Source organism: Lissotriton vulgaris, chromosome 1_2 (assembly GCF_964263255.1).
Source record: "Lissotriton vulgaris chromosome 1_2, aLisVul1.2, whole genome shotgun sequence".
Classification (NCBI taxonomy): domain Eukaryota; kingdom Metazoa; phylum Chordata; class Amphibia; order Caudata; family Salamandridae; genus Lissotriton; species Lissotriton vulgaris.
The window spans coordinates 368,131,252-368,150,351 of record NC_141686.1 but is presented as its reverse complement, the minus strand read 5'-3'; positions in this window follow the sequence as shown (position 1 = coordinate 368,150,351).

Genomic DNA, 19,100 nt, shown 5'->3' with positions numbered 1-19,100 from the left:
AGTGGGGTGGTATGGTGCTAGATGGGTAGCGGCTGGCGTGCACCATGCTTTGTTCTTAATCATCCTGTTGTGCTATACCTGTGCCGCCATTTTGGTTATGTTTACTGCTCGTTGGATTTAACTGATAGACGCTGCCCGTTTACTTCCTAGATGGACTCTGTGTACACTGATCCTTCCTAGCTTCTGTATCTCCTTATATATTTAAAAATCTTTTGAAAATTAACCTTAACTTCTCCTGACACTCGGTGGCACGTGGAATTTAGATTAACACACGTTGAATGCTTTTATGTACTGAAGTGCTATTGAGTTGACGTATATTTTGCAACACAGCTTACAAAGTTTCGAGGCCGGCCGGTTGGTTGTAGGCCCGTATTTGTTCTCTGACAGTGCATAATAAAGGTTTTCAAAAATTAAAAAAAAAAAAAAAGATGTTGAGGTGGTGTTCAGAGGCTTGTATGAGGATATTTCCAGTTTTTAAGATGGAGATGTCCATTTCACCGGGAAAATAGGGGAAGGAGTAGTAGATAGTTTGAAACGTAAGGAATATTGATAGATTTAGGAACTGGGAGGTAGCATAGGAGGGTGCTCTTTCATTTGGAGAGGCGCTTAGAATAGAAAATGTAGTTGGTTATTATAGGGGACGTGAGACTGTGGTAGTTTTTTACAATTAGGGTTTCGGGATGCCGGATTAGTTATTTATGTTTAAAAGTTTTCATACCATTTTTAGAAAGATTGGGAGGATAGAGAATGGACCAAGATTTGGGGCCATGTTTGGTGAGGGAGGGGTGTAGGGAGGAGAGAGCGGGGTTGGAGTGAGACGTGGGATTGGGACTAAGGTGAAGCATGATGGTCTAAAGGTTGGAGGAGATGGGGAAAGGAGGGAGGGTGGAGTGATATAAAGCTAATAAGAGGATAACGAGGAGTTAGGGGTGGGAGGTTGAAGTAGGATGAGGGAACAGGCTAAAACACTGTAAAAAAATTGTATTGACAATAAAATATTAATTAATTAATAATAAATGGATATATACATTTAACACTAAAAACTATCAATAAAAACAAGTATTAATTATTACAAGTTAATCAATACATTTTAAATAATTAAATTACTTCCCACCCTATTCCCCCATAAACCCACAACCCAGCTACAGAGCTAAAAGCGCAAAATTCATTTTAAACAAATTAATATATTTAATATAATTACATTTCTTCCCACCCTATTCCGCTATAAACCCACAACCTGCTATGGAATTATAGGCACAACATTCATATTAAAATTCATATTAAAAATACTATTAATAATACATTTATTATAACTAAAGTACCTCCCACCCTATGCCCCTATAAACCCACAACTCGCTACAGAACTAAAAGTGCAAAATGTAGATCATTTTTTTATAACTACTAAAAATATAAAAAATACAAATGGCCCTATAAACCCACAACTCACAACAGAACTAAAAATGCAAAATGTAGATCATTTTTTTATAACTACAAAAAGTATAAAAAATACAAACAATTCTTGTACACAACATACATCACTGCAAATGAAATATACACTGAAATACATAACCATAGTAAAAACGATATTTTTAACAACTGTATTTTTGCAAACGATATTGAAGACTTTGGTATTTGTAAAATCGATATTATTTACCTGAATTCGATATTCTTAACCTCTATATTTTTGCTGTCGATATTTCTGACCCACGGTATTTCGAACTTGGTATTTGTGCACCTCGACATTTTGTCCTCTATATTCTGTTTCGACACCGTTAAATATAGCTTAACGATGATACAATATCTCTCCCAGTGCCTCCGCACTTGCCGAATTGATTTCCTGTTTCCAGAATTTAGAGAAATGGTCTTACTTGGGAAACATACCTGGGCCGGTACTTATGTGGAGGGGGGAGTGTCCTCTTGCTGATACTGAAAAGGGTGCCACCAAGAATTGTGGTTCAATCCCTGTGTACAGCCAACGGAGAACCCATTATGGGGAATGCTTCGATAGTACTTGTATTCCAGTGTTTTAACCAAACATTATATACCCACATGATAACACTACCCCAGGACCACAAAGTCAATTTTATGGATGACATAACCCCACCATGGGCGGAGGGAGGCAAGCAGAAAATTGTACTCACCCCATCATGCTGCAGAAGGTACTGACGGCTGTATAAAGTCTGGCGGGTGGCAGGTTCTTCAACTCTAAGGGGTTAAGACACGTATGAAAGGTTTGTCCTAAATTAATTTGAGTAGTGCACAGTAATTTTTAAATTGATACCAGATATGAAGAGAAAAACTGTCTAATAATTGATTAGAAATAGGTGCACTTTCTTGCACCCGTATTCCCTCGTTTTCATGAGATTAGCGCACATGCACTGCTACTCCGAAGCTTGAGAGATGTTTGGTGATGTCATAGTGTGAATGATGTGTAGTAGTACTTGTATAGCGCACGAATCGACCCATGAGGGTATCTCGGCCCTTGTACGCATACCGCTGTGGAACCCTTCCTGGCTTTTCCTTGTGAAGTGCCCACTCCTGGGCACCCCCAAGATGAAGACTAGCATCCCAGCGCCTTTGGGGCCGGAGATTAAGCAAGCTATTGCCCAGAACTGCAGAGTGGGACCCATGATTAGAATAAGCACCGAGGCGAGAATTATCAAGTCCGAGGAAATTCAGCCCAAGACCCGCCGAGGCGGGAATTGAACCCTGGTCTCGGGCTAGACCTCTGCACCAGGGTCTGCCGCTCTCACCATTGAGCTACACTTCTCCACTTCAATGATGCATTTCTCACAGTGACAGTGACCTATTCAGCATAAGCAGTAACAACATTTGTGGACGTGATTCAAGATACCAGTATCTTGCTGCTTTCCATAACACAAGATTGCAGTTTGCTGATTTCTTCTGATTCAATTTACTAATTTGATCGGTAGATGTTTTGTTGATTTTATTGATCAGGATTTTGTCCCAGCATATGATAAGATAGAAGTTTAATAGGCTGTTATGTTTACATACGTAACAAAATGATGTTATAGCAGATTTTAATTAGCCCTAATATAAGATGAATTTTTTATGTTACACTACTTGCTAGAACTTTATCAAATAGTTATAAAGTTAACTTGTGAGTAAATGTGCAGCGAGTTGTAATGCTATTCGACGTTGGAAAGTAAACTCTCACTTGTGAGAGTCCACTGTATTTGTTGAATGATGTGAGAGAGATGATGCAATCTGTGTGTTGGCAGATTGCACTGTATGTGAGATATGGGATTTTATTTTAGTGGGAACTTTTCATGGAGTTGTTGCAGTTACATGTGTCCATTACAGGTATGGAAATGGGATTTGTTTCAAAAAGAAAAAAAAGCTTTCGTTTCATTTTTTAAGAGTAGGCAGTGGTGCGTGGGACCTCTGCCTGCTCTTAAACATGTTTTTGCAAATATTCTCACAGAGGAATGGGTCCCCAGGGGCCCCTTTCCATTTGCAAATGGGTTACCACCAACTTGGAGTAGGTGGAAAAAGTAATTCCATCGATTCTATCAATTTTTAAGAAACCATCGCGTAAATCCACCATCCTTACTGTACACAGTACACGGACTGACGGCCCGAAGGAATCTGCCTCAGATGCACCCGCTTCACCATCAACAATCTTAATCAACTCAAGGGACCCTTGCGAAAGTTTAGTCGACGAGCTGCTCCCCAGTTCAAACAGATTTGCAATACTAGAGCACATCACTGAGGAAACTCCATCACTCCGAGTAAACAAACAATCTACCACTGGTATCAGTGACTCAGCACCAAGATGTAAATGTGGATCTAGAAATGAGGGCTTGGCTCATAAAGTTGAATCACTCCAATTGGAGGTGGCATTTCTAAAGAAAATGGTGGAGCATTTAAATCGTAGGGTTGAGCTCCTCCCCCTAAGTACCAAGCCACCATCTCAGCCTCCCCCCCCACACCTGTTACATCAACAAGTATGTCATTGTCTGATGCTCCCCCTGGGGTGGGTGATAGGATTCAATGTGCGCTTCACAATCAAGGCAATGGCCCCTCCTCCATGGTCCCCCTCTTAGTACTGTAAGCTCTTATGCTGATTCCACAAAAGCCTCGGGGGTTCCATGCACTTCTCCTAATACAGCTGTGCAGGATAGACTTGCCCTTCATGGGAACCGCAACCCCCCTGGGGATAGTTCGCCAACAGTCTATATGGTCAAAGTCCCCAAATGCTCTCCTAGGCAAGTTTTTGAAAGCAGTGAATCCCTGAGCAACAAAGCAATACACTGGTTGCGCCATGTGAGGGGATGCAGGTCTATATTTCGTGAAGACATGATTAGAGTAAGGAGGATTTCATCAAGCAATTCCCAGACAGACTGCATTGAGTTGTTGCTAACCCATGCCGTACTTGCCAAGAATGTATTGGCTCTGGAGTTTCGTACTTCATCTCCAGAGCACTCAGCCATACAGATTAGACGCTCTCCAATTTGGTTACCATCTAGACCACGGGTACTCATAGTACGGCACATGGGCCAACAGAGGCCCGGCAAGCATTCCTTGGCAGCCCGCGTACCATCCAAACATCGTACCCGTGTTTTCATTTTTTTTTTAAAGTGTGTCAGCAAACACCCCTGCGCGACTCAAGAGACTCTGGTGCTCTGTGGAGGCGGGCGATTCCCGCCATAGTCAGAGTGGAGCTGCAGGGCCCTAAGAGGTGAACAAAGCCTCATTAACATGTGAATGGTCTTTTAAAGACCTGTGAAGTGTCGGGTGCGGCTATGTTTGTGTGTGCCCGGAAGCTGTCTCAGCCAGGGCACACACAGGCAGGGTGAGATGAAGAGGGTGACAGAGGGAGAGGGAGGAGGTAGAGGGGGATAGAGACAGAGACAGACAGAGGTACAGCGAGGGAGGGAGCAAGAGGCAGACAGAGGGAGAGCGAGGGAGGGAGACAGAGAGAGAGCGAGGGAGAGCGAGGGAGAGACAGACAGAGGGAGAGCTAGGGAGGGCGAGCGAGGGAGGGAGACAGAGGGAGAGGCAGACAGAGGGAGAGCGAGGGAGAGCGCGAGCAAGGGAGGGAGACAGAGGGAGAACAAGGGAGGGAGACAGAGGGAGAGCGAGGGAGGGAGACAGATGGAGAGCATGGGAGAGGCAGAAAGACGGAGAGCGGGGGAGACCGCGGGAGAATGAAGGAGATCGAGGGAGAGCAAGGGAGGGAGACAGAGGGAGAGCGAGGGAGAGGCAGAGAGAGGGAGAGCGAGGGAGATCGCGGGAGAACGGCAAGAGTGAGTGAGGGAGACAGAGGCAGACGGAAGGAGGGCGAGGGAGAGCGAGGGAGGGGGATCGAGGGAGAGCGAGGGAGTGAGACAAAGGCCGAGGGAGACAGAGGTAGACAGAGGGAGAGCGAGGGAGGGAGACAGAGGGTGAGCGAGAGAGGGAGACAGGCAGACAGAGGGAGAGCGAGGGAGAGCGAGGGAGGGAGACAGGCAGACAGGGAGAGCGAGGGAGACAGAGGCAGACAGAGGGAGAGCAAGGGAGTGCGAGGGAGGAAGACAGAGGCAGATAGAGGGAGAGCGAGGGAGAGCAAGGCAGAGCAAGGGAGAGCGAGGCAGAGCGAGGGAGAGCAAGGGAGAACAAGGGAGAGCGAGGGAGAGTAAGGGAGAGGCAGATAGAGGGAGAGCGAGGGCGAGCAAGGGAGAGCAAGGGAGATCGAGGGAGAGCAAGGGAGGGAGAGCAAGGGAAAGTGAGGCAGAGCAAGGGAGAGCAAGGCAGAGCAAGGGAGAGCGAGGGAGAGCAAGGGAGAGTAAGGGAGAGTGAGGGAGGCAGACAGAGGCAGAGCGAGGGAGAGCGAGGCAGAGCGAGGGAGAGAGACAGAGGCATACCTAGGGAGAGCAAGGAAGGGAGATAGAGGGAGAGCAAGGGAGAGCGAGGGAGGTAGGGAGACAGAGTGAGGGAGGGAGACAGAGTGAGGGGGGAAGACCTCAGAGTGAGGGAGACCTCAGAGTGAGGGGGGGGAAGGAGAAAGAGGGAGACAGGGGGAAGGAGGGAGAGGGAAGTAAAGAGAGAGGGATGGAGAGAGAGTGAGGGAAATAGAGTGAGGGATAGAGAAACAGAGTGAAGTAGAGGGAAACAGAGAGAGGGAGAGGGAAGCATAGAGAGAGGGAGAGAGAGAGAGTGAGACAGTCAAGAGTGAGTGAGACAGAGGGAGTGAGAGGGATTGAGACAGTCAGAGTGAGTGAGACAGAGGGAAACAGAGACAGAGGGAGAGAGAGGTAGAAAGAGGGAGGAAGAGAGAGGGAGAGCGGGAGGGAGACAGAGAGAGTGTCAGACCTTACTATCTTGTCAAAACGACTGTTCTAATTCTTACCTTTGACTTGCACGGGAACAGAGATGCTAGGTCCCAAAACCCTCTCAGAAATACTCCAGAGGTCAACTTATACTGAGCCTCAGAACTACTCCCTCAGGGGAAGGGGGAATGGATAAAATAACAAGCAAAGAAGAGACTGGTCCTGGGCTGGTTCCTCTAGTTCTTAGTCTGTCCCGCAGACTCTTTTTTTCTATGGAACCTGTGGAATGAATAGGCAATTAACTACCAGTTCTAATCTTTCCTCTCCTACTCTATTCTTATAATGTCTTTACTTATTTTTCACCTACCCTGATCTATGCTTCTCTTCTGTCTTTTCTGTTTATTCTAGTTGTTAGACCTGGCACCTTGGCGTGAGTCTCCCTTCCACTTTTTGCTGATGTGCCTCCGATGTTTTGCTGGTTTTCCGATACTCAGGGCACTGTGCCATGGCTGATCCGTGCCGCAGTGCAAGTGCTCCCTACTGTAAATTGTACATACGATTGGTATCCATGATTGGTGCATTGGATTTACTGTTAGTCCCTAGTAAAGGGCGCGAGAGAGTGCCGGGGCTTGTAGATGCCAATACTGCTGGTGGGCCTGCAGCGCTGGTTGCGCCACCCACCGAAGCAGCCATAAAGATGTGTCCGGGAACTGCGACCGCAGAACCCGCGTGCGGTCTCGTACTGTCACGCTCGCTGGGCAAGTGTCCCCACTTGCCAGCATCGACCCTTCCCTTGACTACATATTAGTCACCCCTAAGGTAGGCCTGCGGGCAGGGTGCGTTGTAGGTGCAAGGTAGGACAAGCCCTGAGATGCGTGGCATGTCCTAGTAGTGACTTACAACGAAGACCGTATTTCACTATTGAAGGCTACCTGCTCCATTAGGCCAGACTGAGCTGCGAGGATTATTACACCCTATAATCCCCGCAGGCTCAAGGAGCATGGTAGCGAGTCATGTTTAGTATGCCTGAACTCAGGATGATAAGATATTTCTTGTAGTCAAGTTTATTTTAATATCCTGGGTTTGCAAATGCTACTTTTAGAAAGTTAGCCTTTGCTTGCTTAACCATTTCAGCCGCCTCTGCTTGTATGTGTATCTGACTGTCTGGGATGTGTGAGTGACAGGGCTGGAGGGATGACAGGTGGCGAATGCGCAGATTACACCTTAGTGGGAGGTAGGAGTGCCTCTTGACTCGAACTGTCACTGTGCTCGGCCACCACAATGCTGGCTCCACCCTCCTGGGGAGCGGCGGATGACTCTGCCGGCACCTGGCCCAGGAAGGGCGAAGCCCCCATCAACAAGGTACTCTGGCCACCCCTGTCCGGACAATGCTGGCTCCACCTCCTGTGGGGCGTCTGATGTGCCTGCCCCTCACACTGAAAGCAGAAGCCGGAGTACACCCGCGGGGGTACTCCAGAACTGAGAGTGGCTATGCAAAGGCCCCCCTGGCCTGCGAGAACAAAAGAATTGGCCTATAAAAGAAGGAGCCCTGCTCCTTGAAAATTAGATCCGGTTTGGGACACAGAAGGACTCTGCCCTACGAGAAGGACCGTGAGAGACAAGGAAGGGTGCCGACACTTGCCTATGTCTGGTGCCTTGCTGCTGAAGGAGAGGAAGACAAAACGACTACGAAAAGACTTTTGTGCCACTTGTGCCAAACTCTGCGAAAGAGATCTCCAAGGGCTTGCAACTGAACTTGCCCCCTGACCAGCGTCCCAGGACCAGTGGACGCTACCCCCTTGGAAGAAAGCGACTGCGGGTGCTGACCATCGCCGCAGCACTGACGGAGGAATCTCCTCTAAAGGCTTCAACGACCTCCCGACCACCGTGACCGGGGCCCAAAGCAACAGCGGAAGCACAGTAAGGACCAGCCGCCGCTGGCCCGAACACCGTGACCGCAACTGCACCGGGAGCCCGAGAGCAAAGCAAAGGAGGACCCGTCCGGTCCGAGCTCTCGAGGTGACTGCACAACGAGCAGCCACTCACCTGCAAAGACGGACACTTGCCCTACGAGAATCCGCAAGGTCGGTAAGCCTGCCCGACAGCCCAGCTGTGAGTCCACAGCTGCACCGACATTTGGCTGGGTACGTCCTGCACTTGGGGACCGTACTGCCACTTGTCACCACCGCACAGCCGCCGCCTCCAGGGTCGGAGCGGACGACGAGGAAGGGACCCTGCCGCCACAGAACATCGCTGCCCCGGACGACCAGTGACCTGCTCGGCCGAAGAGCCGCAACGATCAGCGACCCCGGGAAGGCAACGCGACGTGGGACAGATCCCTTGGATGCCGCTGGCTCCACAAGAACTTTAAGTAACACCGGCCTACGGGCCTCAAGAGAACTGCAATAAGAACTGTGGTAACCCGAATTAAGTAACTTGCAACCGTCTTCATAAAGTTGTTGACTGTATTCCCAATCCTGCTTAAAATCTATATAAAGATATATATTTTTACAAGAATACGGTCTGGTCTCGTTGTGTGGTGGGTTGGTTGTAAAGGTGTACTATTGCAGGTGTTTAACCCTATGTGCCCCAAAGATTAGCCTACGACTGCTTAAGCCACACTACCTAGAGGGTAAGCAGAGGTTGTCTGGAAGGTAACCCTCAGCCCTGACGAGGAAGAGAGAGTCCCTGCTTGTCGCTAGTGTTGCACTGCGCCAACTAGAGCCTCCCCCTTCCTACATTGGACGCAGCGGTGAGGATTTCGAATTTACACTTGCGATAGTTATACCTGAGCTTCTGACCACTACACAAGGATCACGGTCCAGTTACTAAACCACAGACTTTGATTGTTGAATTTTGCTGAAAGAAGATTCCGAGTGCAGAAGCCATGCCGGGCACAAAGAGCCTGGATGGAGCGGAGTCCACGACCTCTGAGGTGTTGGAGGTGGAGTGGGACGCCACAAGCTGGATAAGTACACCAGAGTTGAACTGAAGTTTTTCTGTAGGAAACTCAAAGTTCCGCACGCTGGCTGCAAAAACAAGCCGGAGCTCTACAAGGCCCTGAAAGCCTGGGTGGAGTCCAGAAAGACCCCGGAGGAGCAAGACGTCCTCGCCGAGCAGAATGCAACGACGGAGCAGAATGCACTTGGGGATCTGATCGATCTCGAGAGGCAAGACAGCGAGCACAGCTTTGGTAAAGGCCTGTCGCCAGAGGAGCTGGCGGACAGGAAGGAAACCCGGAATCACGAGAGAAAGTTGGCAGAAATGAAAATCCAGCTGGAGCTGGAAACCAAAAGAATGGCGCTGGAAGAGCGAAAGCACCAAATGGATTACGAAATCAAGATGAGGGAGATAAGTCTCAAGGAGAGAGACTTGGATCGGCCTCCCTCTGGTGGCAGCACATCGCCAGTGCAGGTAGAGTCAAGAGTGCACATCCCGAAGGACGTAGTTAAGGAGTTCTTTAAGGGGGATGACATAGGACAGTGGTTTAGGGCATACGAGGTAGCCATGTCCTCCCACCGGGTCCCTGACAAGGATTGGGGAGCGGGGTTGTGGGGAAGGTTCCTTAGCGAAGGGAGAGATACCTTGCTAGATTTGCCCGTTGAGAATCAGAGATCCTATGCCCACATGAAAGAAGCTTTATTAAACAGGTACGGGCTTACCCCTGAAATGTATAGACAGAAGTTTAGGGGATGTACTAAGCGGCCTGGGAATACGTATGTGGAGTATGTGACTTACTTTTGCAGAGCACTGGATGGTTGGGTGAAAGGTAACAAAGTAAATGATTTTCAAGGTCTCTTTGATTTAATTGCATGGGAGCACTTGGCTGATCACTGTTTTCCTGAGTTACGCCAACACCTGATCGATAGCAAGCTGTCCAACCCGAGGAAGCTTGCTGAGGAGGCGGACCGCTGGCTCAGCACCAGGGTCCACAAGGGTCCCGTGGGAGATTCCGCCAAGAGTGGGCAGGGTCCCCAGCAGAAGAGTGGGGGGGACAAGGGGGGAAAACAGAAAGGGTTCCAAAAAGGCCCCCAAAGTAGTTCCCAGGGGAATCCGCAGCAGGGTTCTCAGCCTCCCCCACCCCCGAAGCAGAATGGGGCCCGACAGGTAAACCTGTTCCAAAGGGGCCCTTCAATTGTTTCAAATGTGGCGAGCCTGGGCACATATCCAGTGACCCCAAGTGTCGCCTATTTGGAAAACCTGCACCCACTGGTGCTCCGCCCCGACAAGTGACTAGCGTTCACCTGGGAGAAGAAATAATGGTCCCGGGGGGTGGAGATCCCGTTCACATGACCCTGGTCTCGTTAGGAGACAGCGAGATGATCCCTACGAACTACCTGCCCTCTAACACTAAAAAATATGGGCAGGTGGTGATCATCAATGGTAAGGAAGCCGAGGCTCTTAGAGACACAGGAGCCAGTGTGACTGCAGTGAGGCAGCACCTGGTGTCTCAAGAGCAGGTTGTACCCCATGCCTACTGTAGGGTTATCAATGCTGATAATTCAGAGAGTCAGTGTCCGATGGCTCAAGTTCCCTTCGAGTGGGGGGGGGTCTCTGGTACTCTGCAGGTCTGTGTGAGAAAAACCATGCCTGTTGACTGTTTGCTAGGGAACGACTTGGAGCACTCCCCTTGGGAAAAGGTGGAGAAAGCGACTCACCTACGGATGGTGGGCCTGCCTGACTGGGCGTGCGTGACCACCCGGTCGATGGCAGCCAGTAAGGGTGATCGAGAGGTCCTGGGGCCTGATGGAGAGGCCCAGGAACCAGCCTTAGGGAGAAGGCGCAGGGGGCGCGGGAAACCGGCCCCTGAAGTTCCTACGGTCCAGGAGGAGGCAGACCTTGAGGGGGATGCCCTGGAGCCTACAGGAGAACAGATCGCCGAACTGGGGGACCTGCCTGAGCTGACCCATTGGCAGCAAGAAGGAGGACCCTCCATGGAGGAATTCTGCAGGGAGCAGAAAGAATGCCCTTCTCTCACGGGTATGCGGCAGCAGGCTGCAGACCAGGCCAATGGTGTTCAGGCCAAAACACATTACGTATACTGGGAGAACGACCTCCTGTATTCGGAGCCTAAGGCTGCTGAACCTGGGTCAGCCCGTGTGCTGGTGGTACCCCAGAAGTTCAGAGCCTTCCTACTGGGTCTGGCTCATGATGTGCCTTTAGCAGGACATTTGGGGATGGACAAGACCTATGACAGGCTTGTCACCCACTTTTACTGGCCCCAAATGCACAAGAGTTCCGATGCGTATTGCAGAACCTGTCCAACTTGCCAGGCAAGTGGGAAGACGGGAGGGAAGAACAAGGCTCCCCTCCAACCCTTCCCTGTGGTCGGTACGCCATTCCAGCGAGTGGGTATTGACATCGTTGGGCCTCTGGACCCCAAGACAGCCATGGGCAACAGGTTCATCCTGGTCTTGGTGGACCATGCCACCCGGTACCCTGAAGCCATCCCTCTGAGGACAGTGACGGCTCCCGTGGTGGGGCGTGCACTGATGGGAATTTTCTCACGAGTAGGATTCCCTCTAGAGGTGGTGAGCGACAGGGGGACCAATTTCATATCGAAATATATGAAGTCCCTTTGGCAGGAGTGTGGCGTAACGTACAAGTTCACCACACCCTACCATCCCCAAGGTAACGGGTTGGTTGAAAGATTCAACCGAACCCTCAAAGGCATGATCATGGGCCTGGAAGGTCCGATGAGGCGTAAGTGGGACGTCCTCTTGCCATGCCTGCTTTTTGCATATCGCGAGGTACCACAGAAGTCCCTAGGGTTCAGCCCCTTTGAACTGCTGTACGGCCACCCCGTGAGAGGACCACTGAGTTTGGTAAAGGAAGGCTGGGAGCAATCTCCCAGGAAACCTCCCCAGAATGTATATAGCTACATGCTGGCCTTCAGAAACCAAACCAGACGCTTCAGACAACTTGCCGAGGCAAATCTGGAAGCGAGCCAGGAGGAGATGAAGCGGTGGTACGATCAGAATGCCACTCTGGTCGAGCTTCAGCCTGGACAGGAGGTGTATGTCCTGGCCCCAGTGGAGCCCTGTGCCCTTCAAGATAAGTGGACAGGACCATTTGAGGTTGTGGAGCGCAAGAGCCCCGGGACATACTTGGTGGACATGAAGACGCCCAGGAACCCTTTGCGGGTCCTACATGTCAACCGCCTCAAGCCCCACTTGCGAAGGTCCGAAGTGGGCATGTTGTTGGCAACCGATGACGGAATGGAGGAGGAGTCGGAGCCTCTTCCTGACCTCTTGGTGGCCTGTGAGAAGGATGGGTCAGTGGACGGAGTTAACCTCTCACCCTCCCTGACCGCCGAACAACAGGAGGACTGCCGCCAGTTGCTGGGGCAGTTTCCAGACCTGTTTTCCCTGGTTCCGAGTGTCACAGATTGGTGCGTCCATGATGTGGACACTGGAGACAGCTTACCGGTGAAGCATAAGGCTTACCGGGTAACTGACAGGGTACGGGCCTGCATCAAGGAGGAGGTCTCCAAGATGCTTGCTCTCGGGGTGGTTGAGTCTTCCAGCAGTCCTTGGTCCAGCCCCGTGGTCTTGGTTCCGAAGGCTGCTGCGCCGGGAGCCACACCCGAACTCCGGTTCTGTGTGGACTACAGAGGACTCAATTCAGTCACGAAGACTGACGCGCACCCCATCCCCAGAGCTGACGAGCTCATTGATCGGCTAGGGGCTGCCCGGTTCCTCAGCACGTTTGATTTGACGTCTGGGTACTGGCAGATCGCCTTGACCGATGGGGCAAAGGAGAGGTCGGCATTCTCTACGCCAGATGGGCATTTCCAGTTCCGGGTTATGCCATTTGGAATGAAGAATGCCCCTGCCACCTTTCAGAGATTGGTCAACCAGGTGTTGGCTGGGCTGGACGAGTTCAGTGCCGCCTACCTGGATGACATCGCGGTGTTCAGCGGCACCTGGCCCGAACACCTGCGACACCTCTGGGAAGTGTTGATGGCCCTGCGCAGAGCAGGCCTCACAATCAAGGCAAGCAAGTGCCAGATTGGGCAGGGTTCAGTGGTGTACTTGGGACACCAAGTTGGGAGTGGCAAGGTAGCCCCCTTGCAACCCAAAATCGAAACCATCCTGGCTTGGGAACCCCCCAAGACCCAGACTGCAGTGAGAGCCTTCCTGGGGCTCACTGGGTATTACAGGAGGTTTGTCAAGGGCTATGGCACGATCGTGACCCCCTTGACAGAGCTGACTTCGAAAAAGCAGCCCAGGAATGTGATTTGGACTGACACCTGTCAGAAGGCTTTCGACACCCTGAAGACTGCCATGTGCACGGCGCCCGTGCTCCTGGCCCCCGATTTCTCCAAAGAGTTCATTGTGCAAACAGACGCTTCAGAGCATGGTGTAGGGGCTGTTCTTTCACAGATGACTGAGGAGGGCTTTGACCAACCCGTAGCCTTCATAAGTCGGAGGTTACTCCCCCGGGAAAGTAGGTGGAGTGCAATAGAGCGTGAAGCATTTGCTGTGGTCTGGGCGCTGAAGAAGCTAAGACCCTACTTGTTTGGGTCTCACTTCCGGGTTCAGACGGACCACAGGCCCCTCAGATGGTTAATGCAAATGAGGGGTGAGAACCCGAAACTGTTGAGGTGGTCCATTTCTCTACAGAGTATGGACTTTACGGTGGAACACCGCCCTGGCACCGATCACGCCAACGCTGACGGTCTGTCCAGATTTTTCCGCCTTAGTGATGTGGAACTCCCTGGGGAAGGGTAGTTCCCCCCACATTTCAGCTGGAGGGGACACATGTTAGACCTGGCACCTTGGCGTGAGTCTCCCTTCCACTTTTTGCTGATGTGCCTCCGATGTTTTGCTGGTTTTCCGATACTCAGGGCACTGCGCCATGGCTGATCCGTGCCGCAGTGCAAGTGCTCCCTACTGTAAATTGTACATACGATTGGTATCCATGATTGGTGCATTGGATTTACTGTTAGTCCCTAGTAAAGGGCGCGAGAGAGTGCCGGGGCTTGTAGATGCCAATACTGCTGGTGGGCCTGCAGCGCTGGTTGCGCCACCCACCGAAGCAGCCGTAAAGATGTGTCCGGGAACTGCGACCGCAGAACCCGCGTGCGGTCTCGTACTGTCACGCTCGCTGGGCAAGTGTCCCCACTTGCCAGCATCGACCCTTCCCTTGACTACATATTAGTCACCCCTAAGGTAGGCCTGCGGGCAGGGTGCGTTGTAGGTGCAAGGTAGGACAAGCCCTGAGATGCGTGGCATGTCCTAGTAGTGACTTACAACGAAGACCGTATTTCACTATTGAAGGCTACCTGCTCCATTAGGCCAGACTGAGCTGCGAGGATTATTACACCCTATAATCCCCGCAGGCTCAAGGAGCATGGTAGCGAGTCATGTTTAGTATGCCTGAACTCAGGATGATAAGATATTTCTTGTAGTCAAGTTTATTTTAATATCCTGGGTTTGCAAATGCTACTTTTAGAAAGTTAGCCTTTGCTTGCTTAACCATTTCAGCCGCCTCTGCTGGTATGTGTATCTGACTGTCTGGGATGTGTGAGTGACAGGGCTGGAGGGATGACAGGTGGCGAATGCGCAGATTACACCTTAGTGGGAGGTAGGAGTGCCTCTTGACTCGAACTGTCACTGTGCTCGGCCACCACAATGCTGGCTCCACCCTCCTGGGGAGCGGCGGATGACTCTGCCGGCACCTGGCCCAGGAAGGGCGAAGCCCCCATCAACAAGGTACTCTGGCCACCCCTGTCCGGACAATGCTGGCTCCACCTCCTGTGGGGCGTCTGATGTGCCTGCCCCTCACACTGAAAGCAGAAGCCGGAGTACACCCGCGGGGGTACTCCAGAACTGAGAGTGGCTATGCAAAGGCCCCCCTGGCCTGCGAGAACAAAAGAATTGGCCTATAAAAGAAGGAGCCCTGCTCCTTGAAAATTAGATCCGGTTTGGGCCACAGAAGGACTCTGCCCTACGAGAAGGACCGTGAGAGACAAGGAAGGGTGCCGACTCTTGCCTATGTCTGGTGCCTTGCTGCTGAAGGAGAGGAAGACAAAACGACTACGAAAAGACTTTTGTGCCACTTGTGCCAAACTCTGCGAAAGAGATCTCCAAGGGCTTGCAACTGAACTTGCCCCCTGACCAGCGTCCCAGGACCAGTGGACGCTACCCCCTTGGAAGAAAGCGACTGCGGGTGCTGACCATCGCCGCAGCACTGACGGAGGAATCTCCTCTAAAGGCTTCAACGACCTCCCGACCACCGTGACCGGGGCCCAAAGCAACAGCGGAAGCACAGTAAGGACCAGCCGCCGCTGGCCCGAACACCGTGACCGCAACTGCACCGGGAGCCCGAGAGCAAAGCAAAGGAGGACCCGTCCGGTCCGAGCTCTCGAGGTGACTGCACAACGAGCAGCCACTCACCTGCAAAGACGGACACTTGCCCTACGAGAATCCGCAAGGTCGGTAAGCCTGCCCGACAGCCCAGCTGTGAGTCCACAGCTGCACCGACATTTGGCTGGGTACGTCCTGCACTTGGGGACCGTACTGCCACTTGTCACCACCGCACAGCCGCCGCCTCCAGGGTCGGAGCGGACGACGAGGAAGGGACCCTGCCGCCACAGAACATCGCTGCCCCGGACGACCAGTGACCTGCTCGGCCGAAGAGCCGCAACAATCAGCGACCCCGGGAAGGCAACGCGACGTGGGACAGATCCCTTGGATGCCGCTGGCTCCACAAGAACTTTAAGTAACACCGGCCTACGGGCCTCAAGAGAACTGCAATAAGAACTGTGGTAACCCGAATTAAGTAACTTGCAACCGTCTTCATAAAGTTGTTGACTGTATTCCCAATCCTGCTTAAAATCTATATAAAGATATATATTTTTACAAGAATACGGTCTGGTCTCGTTGTGTGGTGGGTTGGTTGTAAAGGTGTACTATTGCAGGTGTTTAACCCTATGTGCCCCAAAGATTAGCCTACGACTGCTTAAGCCACACTACCTAGAGGGTAAGCAGAGGTTGTCTGGAAGGTAACCCTCAGCCCTGACGAGGAAGAGAGAGTCCCTGCTTGTCGCTAGTGTTGCACTGCGCCAACTAGAGCCTCCCCCTTCCTACACTAGTTATCAGATTTATGTCAAATTAGTTGAACCTGAAATGACAAGATTGACGTTTTTTAACTTTAGTTCTTGCTTTGTCTAACTTCCTATTTATTATCTTCTGACTACTTTACTTACTTCACTAATTTGCCGTACTCTCATTATTATTCTTTTCTTCTTTGTTCTAGATATTCTTTTCCTATGTCCGTGTTTATTCACTCCTATCTATAGAATACATAAATGCTCATTAGTTTTCCACCTAAGCTTAACCATGTGTTTATCTATTCTTATGCTTTTCACTTACTCTTAAGAGTGTTTGCTGCTTTTTACTCCTTCTCTTCTATTAGGTGTCTATTCTTTCCTGCTTTTTTTTATATTAACCTTCTGTTCCTTTTGTTTCATAGGTTACCCTTCTTATTTGACTGACTGAAGATTCGAAGGAAAACCTCTCCTCTACGATTGCTGGTAAGTATCAAATTATCTTATTCACTATTTATGTGTCTTATTAACTCATATTCTCATTCGCTGAAGTCACTTAGCTTTTGTCTTCTTTCGGTGTTTCTCTCCTCAGTTCTCCGGTTCTCACTACGAGCTCGCGTTGATATCTGCCGATGTGTTGAATAAGTAATTCACAGAAATGCCGGTAGTGCTGAAACACTGGTCAGGTAATTCTTTAAAAAAAACAAGTTAAATAGTTTTTTCTCAATTCTGTATTCAAGACTTGCTGCTATTCGTTAACTTAACCTCTCTACAAGGGGGCCTTAAATGGTAACTCTGACTAAACTAGGAACGTAGTGAAATGGCTGCTTAACCCAGTTGATTCTCTGGTGAAGTGCGCACTTTCCCTCACGTTCGCGCTTCACATCGATCACCATTACAGTCAACAATTGGTCCTCGACGGACATTCACCATGTAACACAGTTACTGCATTAATCAAATAATTCTTTTTATAATCAGCTCTAGATTGAATCTCTACGATTGGTTATATAGAACAACACATGATGATAGATACATTAGCCCAGATTGTCAATTAGTACATAAAAAGCACCACAACATTGAAATTTCAATCGAATCCAGCCGGACTCACTTATTTAATATACAATTTGAAAGAAGATTGACCAATTTAATACAAATATTTACATTTACAAAAACAAAGATGTTCTAATATCAAAGTCGTGCACAGAGAAAGGTAAAGGTAAGTGCTCAAGTGATTGATCAAAGAGATCAGAGAAACAAAGGGCAAATGATTTATATACAAGAATGAGCCTGCCCTGAATAAAGCTTGCAAAAAAATTAATTCTTTTTTACTAGCTCGTAGTTTTTCAAAAAACCTCCGTCTTCCTTTATTTGCACTATTGGCAAAGGGATTAGGAGGGGGGAAGGGAGAAAAGGGGCAGAAACTGGTAGGTGCAGGCACCCAAGGAAGATCATTTGCACTTTGTTTCTAGAGCTGATTATGAAAAGAATTATTTGATTAATGCAGTAACTGTGTTACATGGTGAATTTCCGTCGAGGACCAATTGTTGACTGTAATACTTGATACCCAGGCCCTTTGACTAAATTAGGTCACCCCTTGTTTTATAACAATCACATCGATCACCAAGCAGCTGCGGTCTAAAGACTAGACCGCGACTTGGATATCGAAATCGGTGGCCATCTTGGAACGGTGATTTCGAACGAGAACCGCCAGGAATGAGAGGGGCAGGATTGAAGGGGCTGTCCCTAAGCAAAAACATAAGGGCAATAAACAAACTATCTCCAAACGAAAGAAGGCCCAGATTCCCCCAAACCCCCTAACTGTGATAAGCTCCCAGATGCTCCATCCAGCTCAACAGGGGGCTCACTTCCTAATAAGATTGGTCTACCCTTGAATCTTCTTGATGACACTTTAATTGATCAAAGTCTGGAGGAAATCTTAGAGCTTAGTGTTGATGTTGGAAATTCACCCACAGTGCCACCACAGGAGGAGGACGGTTTAACCACTAGTAACTCCGCGATTTTTAATATGCTAAAAATAATGTTAGAACCCATAGAGGCTAGACTACGTTGCCTGGAAACTGTCCTAAAAAATATACACAAGGACATTAGCGCACCCAGTTTTACCTTAAATAACAAAACTGTCCAGGCTACTAATCAGACAAAATCATCAAAACCTCAGGCGATTACTAACAAAACTTTGGAGACTAATAAATAGGCGCCGAAGAATCGCTGTAATAATTCAAATCTGACTGTCCCTAACACTAAGCCCCCGGCAGCAGAGGGAACGAAGAAAATCGATCCCGCCAATATACCCTCTAATAACAATCCAACTCCTCAGGTTGCACCCAGGGATGGCTTATCCCAGCCTGTAAACCCTGAAGCACCTGATAAACCCAAATGTAGGGCTCGAAAAAATATCCACCTCCCTCCTGATGCTTGTCCCTACGTGGTTATTCTCACTGGGGTTACTGAAATCCCTGCATCAGAACAAGAGTCGTATCAGGCTTTAAAAAATAAAGTATGCCACTGGTTAGCCAACAACTATCCCCTTCCGCTAAACATTTCTTGTAACATCCTGATGATAGAGAGAGCTCCATGGGTAGGAGAAAACAGGAAAAATCTCCCAGGGGATTGTGTAGTGGTTACTTTCGAGAACACTGAGGTCGTAGACTTTATTTGTAGCAGTAGGGCTCCCAGATACCAGGCGAGCACGGTGACTGCTAGACCTCTTTCGTATTTCTACCTCCCACAAAATCAATCCGACAACCGATGGA